The sequence below is a fragment of the Lactuca saligna genome, chromosome 1 (genome assembly GCF_052625555.1).
Source record: "Lactuca saligna cultivar CGN05327 chromosome 1, ASM5262555v1, whole genome shotgun sequence".
Lineage (NCBI taxonomy): Eukaryota > Viridiplantae > Streptophyta > Magnoliopsida > Asterales > Asteraceae > Lactuca > Lactuca saligna.
The window spans coordinates 88,532,203-88,540,629 of record NC_136417.1 but is presented as its reverse complement, the minus strand read 5'-3'; the positions used below and the strand labels follow the sequence as shown (position 1 = coordinate 88,540,629).

Genomic DNA, 8,427 nt, shown 5'->3' with positions numbered 1-8,427 from the left:
AGGAAGTTAGATCAAGAAATATGGAGAAAAATATGAAAATATAGGAGAATTGTAAGGGGAAATGGTGGGGCTGACAATATAGTCATATGATTGTAAAAGATCGTAATTACTAAAAAACTTTATGTAAATATTATATTATTAAACTACTTTATGTAATATTTATATTGAATTTTTTACTATCTTTGTATCCTTTGTCAAAATTTTCAGCTCCTCTACTAGAAACTACAACATGTCAAGCTATTTGGTTAGGAAGATTAGCATATATGATCAGAAACATAACAAAAGAAGGTTAGTGTGTTATGTTGTAATAGTTAATATGTTGTGGCCATGATAAAGAATCCTATAATGCATGGAAGGACAAAGCATATAGAAATAAAATATCACTCCATAAGAGATTTAATTACAGCTATAGAGATAAAGTAAGAGTTTTACAAAATGAAATATCATCTAACTGATTTGTTCTTGAAAACACCTCCACAAGCATGCTTTGAAAGTTTTTAAGCACAACTTGCCATTTACAACTTTAATTCAAAGAAGAGTGTTGAAGATTAATTCAAAGTACCTGAGTTAATTTAGTAAATATGATTTTATTAGGTGTGATATGTTAGATATAGGTTTTTGGAATAACAATTAAAATTTGGATAATTTCTAGGATCATATTTGCAACACTTTCAGAAAGTTGTAATTTATCCTTATTTCCTGGATTACACGAATTCAGATGTGAGATAATCCAAGAAATACAATTCGACTTACATGCCTAATTCGAATCTAGAAACATAGAATACCTTTATGCGATGCGTTCATAGAGACAAAATTGTTAGAAGAAGATAAGAAGATTGCAATTTGTACCACCCGTTACCCATAATGGATAAATGGATGATATAAAAGAGTCAAAGGCATGGTTTTTTAGGATAACAATATGATACAACGTGATGCATGAAGTGTCATGATGTGGCATGTAAGATGTAGAACACGTGTTTTGGGTAAGTGCCACGACGTAGCAAGAGAATGGACACAATGTAGTGAGTATTGTAGCTCAAGCCCATGGATTTTTAGGGTTTCTCCTACATTTAAGCACCTTAACTCCCACTCTAGGAGATCATTTCAGCTTCCATATTCCCAAACAAAATCCTAGCCTATCATCCATGGTTATGAGCTTGGTGGCATGACTTTGAAGTGGTTCCTCTTGTCTTAGTGTAGCATTCAAGTTTTGGTAAGTTTATTTTTTATCCCTTTATGCTAAATTGTTAAAATTTTGGTATCATTTTTTTATGAAGGGCGTACTCAATGAGTATGCTTAGTGTACTAGCCATCCTGAAGATCGCGGGTTCCACCCACATACGCAGGGCATACGTGGAATACGCATGATGTACGCAAGGTTGGGAAAAAACCCTAATTTTTAGGGTTTGTTCCCTATTTAAACAACTTAAACTCATATCTTGGACATTTTAGATCAGCCTCCACCTTCCTTTACCCTGAAATTAAAACCCTAGAGTGATTTTGTGAGTTTGAGCTTGAAAGAGTATTTGTTGGTGGTTTGTGAATGAGAAGAAGAAGAAGACCACTTGGAGGAGTAGCTTGGGCTAGTAGATCTAGGACCACCTTCTCTTTTGCAATCTTTTTAAGGTAAAAACGCTCGCACCTTGATGATCATTTATGTTAGATCTACTTTGTAGTGTTTCTTTGGTATTTGGGTCTTTTGAAGCAAATATGAGCTTTTGATCTACTCCAGAAGCAATGGATGCTAAATCTTTGTTCTATTCAGTCCCCATGTTCATAAAAATGCAAGTTGTATGGATGTTTTTGGTCTATGCATGTATTAAGACCTTTATTAAGCTCCTTTTGAGCCTTTGAGTCCCATAATGGCATGCATAAGTATACATTTGCTAACTTTACATGATAAGTTCCCCTTTAGGACTAGATTTGAGACTTTAGCTTGAGGTCTCAAACGATTAAGGGCTTAATGGAGTAGGTTGGAAAACTGGGGAGTACGTTGGGCGTACCCAACTGGTGCATTGCACATACTAGCCCTAGATGGAGTATGCTAAGCTTACGAGCTGAGTATGCCCCGTATACTCAGCAAATGGTCTTTTGTGCTTAACGTCCTTGGTATTAGGCCATTGTTAGGTTTGTAAGTTTGGGCTTGGTTTGGCCACTAGAACTCTGTTTTGTACTTAGCTTGTTGGGCTTCCTTGGATATTAGGCCCATGATGGGTTTTGGGCCCAATTTGGAAGATAGGGCCATAAATTAGGCCTTAATATTTGGGCCTTTTGAATAGTTGAGTTAGGCCTTGGCTTTGGGCCAAGTTAGATAAAGGGTGAAATGGTTTTTTACCGTGGTTATGGGCCAAGTAGTTTAGACTCTTGGTTATGGGTCGGAATCCAATTAATAATTGGATGTTATTGATTTTGATAGTACGGTGACTTTTGAGGCTAGTAGTCAGAGAATCATTCGAGTGATTGAGCAGCTAGAGGTGAGTTTCCTCACTTTGTATAGCGGGTTGAAGGCACCAACGATGGCCCATGGTTTATTATGTTAGGATGCTAAATGTCTGCATGACTCTTGCATGTGTTATGTGTTTGTATGCTCACCGAGCAAGGCTCAATGTTGGGCAGGTCCAAATGACTATTTTGTATGCTATTATCATTGTGATTATCGCATGTTTTGTATGCTTACATGTGTATATGTTTTTATATATACCGGGTGGGGCCTGATGATTGACAGATCTGTATACCAAGTTGGGCTCAATTCCGGGTAGGGCCTAATGATGGGCGGGGCCCATTATGTGTTTATTATGTGTGGTACGTGGTATTTTGGGGAAATCACTAAGTTTTGTCCTTAAAATTTTCAATTTATGTTCCAGGTACTTCTAGTTCTAAAGGGAAGAGTCTGGGATGATTGTAATGCACACACCACCTCGTTCTGTATTTTATGATTACTCTGATGTTTCATGATGTATTTGATACAGTTTATGCCATTTTGGTTTTATGATGGTGTTTTAGATTACAATTTTATTTAATTTAAGAACGAAACTTTTTGGTCGTAATTTTTGGGACGTTACACTTAGTGAAGCTTGTGAAGAAAGGAGCTCCTTCTTAGTGGAAGGAAGCATAAAGCAAGACTAGATTCATCATCCTCTTCAAGTTTCTAGACCTTTGGAGGTAAAAAGCATGCACCTTGACCTTGTTCTTTCAAGATTCATGTTTGAGGTCTTTAATGAGTGGTTTTGGTCCCTTCTTCGAAGCTCTTGGAGTTTGGAGAAACTCTAAAGCTTATTATGGGACTCTTGTGGTCATGAACTTCTGTTAATGGAGAAAAAAGGGGTCTTAGCTTGAGTGTTCTTGGTCCTATGTTCAAGTTTTGGTCATATTAAGAGCTTTATGGATTTAGGGTTTAAGATCCTGCCTTGGAGAGGAGTCCCTATGGATAAAGTTGGGAACTTAATCCATTAAGTCATTGAGAAGAAGTATATCTGGAAGTATGAGCCTTAATATATAAGGATTAAACTATCAATGAGAGAAATGGTGTTATGTTAGTGGTCACGACGTGGCCAATGGATAGCTACAACTTGGTGAAGTTTAGAACCGAAAATATTTTGTCCTGGCATTACCAGGATGTGGCCAAGGATGGCCCACGACGTGAAAATGTCTTGTATGTTGAGTGTTTGTCTTGACATTTCAATGATGTAGCCACAGAGGGCCCACGACGTGGTGTTGACTTTGAATGGGTTGACCATTGACTTTTGACATGTTTGACATAGGGTGAAACTTGTAGGATTTGGGTTAGAGATTGGGAATTTAGATGTCTTGATGATAGCTGATCTGAGGGATTCCTTAATACAAGGATATAATGTGTTGTTGTGCTTCTCTGGTTCTATGATTCAGGTGAGTTTCTCACCATGCCACGTATCCCATTGTATATCTTTTACATGGTGTGATAGAGGTACTGTTAAAGTACAAGTATGCTAGTGTCTTAGGGTGAATTCTTGTTATGACTTGCAATTTAAAACACTTAGTGATTTAGTATGCTAGACTAGTAGGGTTTTGACTGTTGATCATATGATTCTCTTTGGAGACATGTTTGGTAGGGTAACTAAGGAAGGCTAGTTGCCAAGGGAACGTACTATGTTAGTTACACATGTGTTTATGCTATATGCTTATGTGGTAGTGGTAGCTTGGGTCCTATGTGGTTTAAGTTGGATAACCTGAGACCTCTTGGTCTAATACCTAATTGTAATGCTTTTGTCTAATTGTTCGGTATCAGGTGGGTCATTTGTTCGACTGCTACCTGATTCCTGACTACATATGACTTTATGTCTTTAATGGAAGACCAGGAGGTGGCCCCTGGTAGTGGAGGTTACACTAGGCCCATTATCTCCCTGGACGGGGCCCATTATGTACAGTTGGGCGGGGCCTGTTATGTATTGTTATATGTGAGTTGGGCTAGGGCCATGATACTTTTGGGTTGGGCTTGTTACGTAGATATATGTATGTGACTAGGAGTTTTGGTTGCTCGGTGCTAGAGTCGAGATGTTGTGTGGATGCATTGTATGTATGATGGAATATGGGGTGTACAGAGGAACTCACTGTGATTTATGATTATAGTTGTGGATTAAATATTTTTCAAGTCGTTTATGAGAAGTGCTTGGTGAGATTGTACACACACATCAAAGTTTTTCATTTATGTGGTTTTGTAAATTTAACTATGATAATGTATGATTCCAATTGTTCGAATGTTACTGAATGATTTCTGAAATAAAGATTTTAATAGGTTAATTTATTTTGACCATGAAAATTTTCTTTATAATTTTTGGTACGCTACATAATTTGGTTTGTTCTATGTCATTTGTAACGTTAAGAACTTGGTTATATACAAAGGTTGATCAATATACTGACCCCACATTACAACTAGTAATAAAACGTGCAACAATATATAAGAGAATCGTAACCAACTTTGATGTTAATAAAAACGGATAACATGTTGGTTATTTTAGTGTCATTAACATATCTTAATGTAGTTAATACTAATATCGAGATAAGCTGAGTTCAACTAGAATCTTCGTTTATACTAGCAGAACCCCTGCCAGGGGCTCTGCCAGTTGGACCGGGTGCTGCCCCTTGGAAAGACCATCGCATTCCCGAGTTCACGTTTATCATTCCGAGTGTGCACACTCACCTTCAATCTCAGGAGATCAATTGAACTCATTTTGTCTCGATATTGATATTAACTATACTAAAATAACCAATATGCTATCGTTTTATTAACGTCAAAGTTTGTTATGATTTTTCTATATTTTCCTGTAAGTTTTTTTTACTAGTCAGTCATGTAGGTTCTATATATTGACCAACCTTTTCCATTCGTTAAGTATGTCTAAATATCGTTCAATGTTGTTTTTGGTTTACATAATTATTAACCATTTTTAACTTATCTTTAACAAATAACACCTTCTTGGTCACGTTGCTGTAGCAAAAAGAGTTAAATTGTAATATTGTCAAAGTAAAGGATGTATATTGCATTTATTTAAACTATTTGTCTCGATATTAATCTATCATAGCAAACCAAAATCATTTTGCCACATGTTTTTCATTTTTTTTCCACATGTTTTTTTCTTGTTTTTTTTTGAAAATCTATTTTTGGTTTTTTGGTTTTTTTACTTGTTATTTTTTTTAGAGTTTCTCATTTTCTTACATTAAATTCCTAGAATTTGTTTTTCATTCTATTCATATAAAGTTATCATTATATTAATTTGACAATAAATTCACATAAATGTTATAAACATATGGATTTTTTTTTCAGTTACTTTATAAAATATTTAATATTTATATATTGATATTAATTTTTTATTTTTAATAAACACATATAACATATGACTCTCACACCTAATATTAATTTTACTAAAATGCTATTGTTTTTTATTAACTCAATGTTTGTTACCATTTTCCTATATTTTGCTATAGTTAGTCATCCAGGCTCCGTCTATTGACCAACCTTTTCCATTTATTAACTATGTCTAAATATCGTTCAATGTTGGTTTTTGTTAGGAAGTGATTTGTACACAATAGTTTTTTGCCGTACACAACAATTTATGCATTATAGAGTTGTACAATACAACACTTTAAAGCACAAGTTGTTGTGTATGGAAAAAAAAATGTTGTGTACGAATCAGTTCCCTTTTTGTTTACATAATTTTTAAACCGTTTTTAACTTATCTTTAACAAATAACACCTCCACGGACTTAAGCTGTAATATTGTCAAAGTGAAGGGGTGTAAATTGCATTTATTTATTTTCCAAAAGGATATATACCCCACGGCACATACACGCATTTCACAAACCCTTTTAGTCCTTTCCGCCATTCTAGAGCTCAGAAGGAAATCCATGTCGATAGCAGAAATCCATCAAGATATCATTCAAACTCACATCTTGACCAGACTCAACGGTCAAACTCTCGCAGCCGCCAACTGTTCATCTTCGCTGCTACAATCCCTTTGCTCCGACGAGAAACTATGGTCAGATATCTGCTCTTCCAATTGGCCCTCCACCGATGACCCTTTAGTCAAACAAGCTATTTCCAACTTCCCCTCCGGCCACCGTTCTTTCTTCTCCGACTCCTTCCCATCTCCCTCCAACCACCTCTCCACAACCTCACCACCACCACAAACTTCCCAAATCATCTCCTCCGTGGACATCAGATACCACGACGAGCTTGTTTTCTCCAAGGTTGAAGCCACAAATACCACACCGAGCGTCTGGTTCCAATCTTCGCCGTTTCGAATTGACCTACTCGAACCCAAAGAACTCATCCCATCGGTGGTGAAGTTTTCCGGCGATGATCAGGTAATGCAATCGAATCTTGAAAAGCACATGACTTTGAGTTGGATCTTGATAGACCCATCACAGAACAGGGCTGTGAATCTATCCAGCAAAAAACCAGTTTCTGTTCAACGGAACTGGTTGACCGATGAGATAGAGTTGACTTTTGCCTTTGTGGCGGTTTACGGCGTTTCTGTGCATGATAACGACTACGTGAACTGCAACATAGAGATTACATGCGGGGTTAAACGAACCAGCGGGGAGTTATACGTGAGTGGGATGAGTTTAACTGTTCAGGACATAGATGGGAAGTGTTTAAGCGGGAAGGCTAGTATGGAAGTTCTACAAGGACTTACGGTGGCTGAACGGCGGAGCACAAGGTTCAACGGCGGAGGTGATGACCTGAAAGGGAGATACGAAGAGTATATTCAAAAGAGAAGAGAGAGAAAAGAGATGATGGAGATGAGAGAGAGGCGGCTTGACCTGGCTTGTGTTGCTGGTGGAATAGCTTTCTTGATGGCATTTTGGTCATTTGCTCTCTACTAAATTACACCATCAATGAAGATGCTTTTTTATTCAAATCCGTGATTTTTAATCTGATACTTTGCTTAGCCCTAAGGATTACAAAATCTTTGGTTTCGCCAATCATGTACATTGTAAGAATGCTAGATACAATATTCTCTTTTAATTTGATTTTTTGGTTTGATTATTTTGGTATAGGTTTGTATATCATTTAAATAAAATACAATAAACCAACGGTTTATATTTAAGGACTGAAAATTCCATCATAGTATTGATGTCTTTCCTATAGTACTTTATGCTAAGTTTCCACATGAAAATTTGTATATATTAATTTAAGGATTGAAAACTCCACCATATTATTGATGTCTCTTTTATATTATTTTATGCCAAATTTCAACATCCAAAATTTTATATATGTTATGAACCTATTTTAAATTATAAGTGATTTGTTACAGTGAAGAAGCAACAAAAGAATATTTTAATATTGTAAGATGAGTTTAATATGGAAATTAAACAAAACATTCAAAGGTTAATAAATAAAGAGGAAGTGCATATTCTTTATTGTGGGTGAAAATTGACTTGCAACAACATTTTTATTTTCTCATAAAACGATATGTAAGATAGACATTGATGTTTTAAAAAGTTAGTCATTAAAAAAATATTAATAACAACGTTTAATCAAATCCATTTCCCACACAAATCCTGTATAATAGGCATTGTCGTTTTCAAAAACTTATATTCATTAAAAAAAATTATTAATAACGGTTAATCAATCCATTTCCCACTAGAAATTCTATATAATAAGTTAAATCAGGTTAATCAATCCATTTCCCACTAGAAATTTTATATAATAAGTTTTAATTCTATCTACGTTCGTACTTTACCGTTCACTAGAAAAAAAGGTTATTTAGTGACAAAACCGAAAATTCCATATAATAAGTTTAATCATGCTTGCTACATTCCTACTTTACCGTTCACTAGAAAAAAATGCTAATTAGTTACAACAACGATATGGTCAGAAACAGTAGAAGAGTGGTGACCAAAATATTGGTGTTCATTTTTCGTCACTATAAGTCTATAAGTCCCTAAGCTG

General features: G+C 35.6%; 1 pseudogene; it reads left to right on the top strand.

Annotated features, from left to right (window-relative positions):
• Positions 1–6,334: 6,334 nt before the first annotated feature.
• On the top strand, positions 6,335–7,582 carry LOC145041159 (F-box protein At2g27310 pseudogene; annotated as a pseudogene).
• Positions 7,583–8,427: the final 845 nt, after the last annotated feature.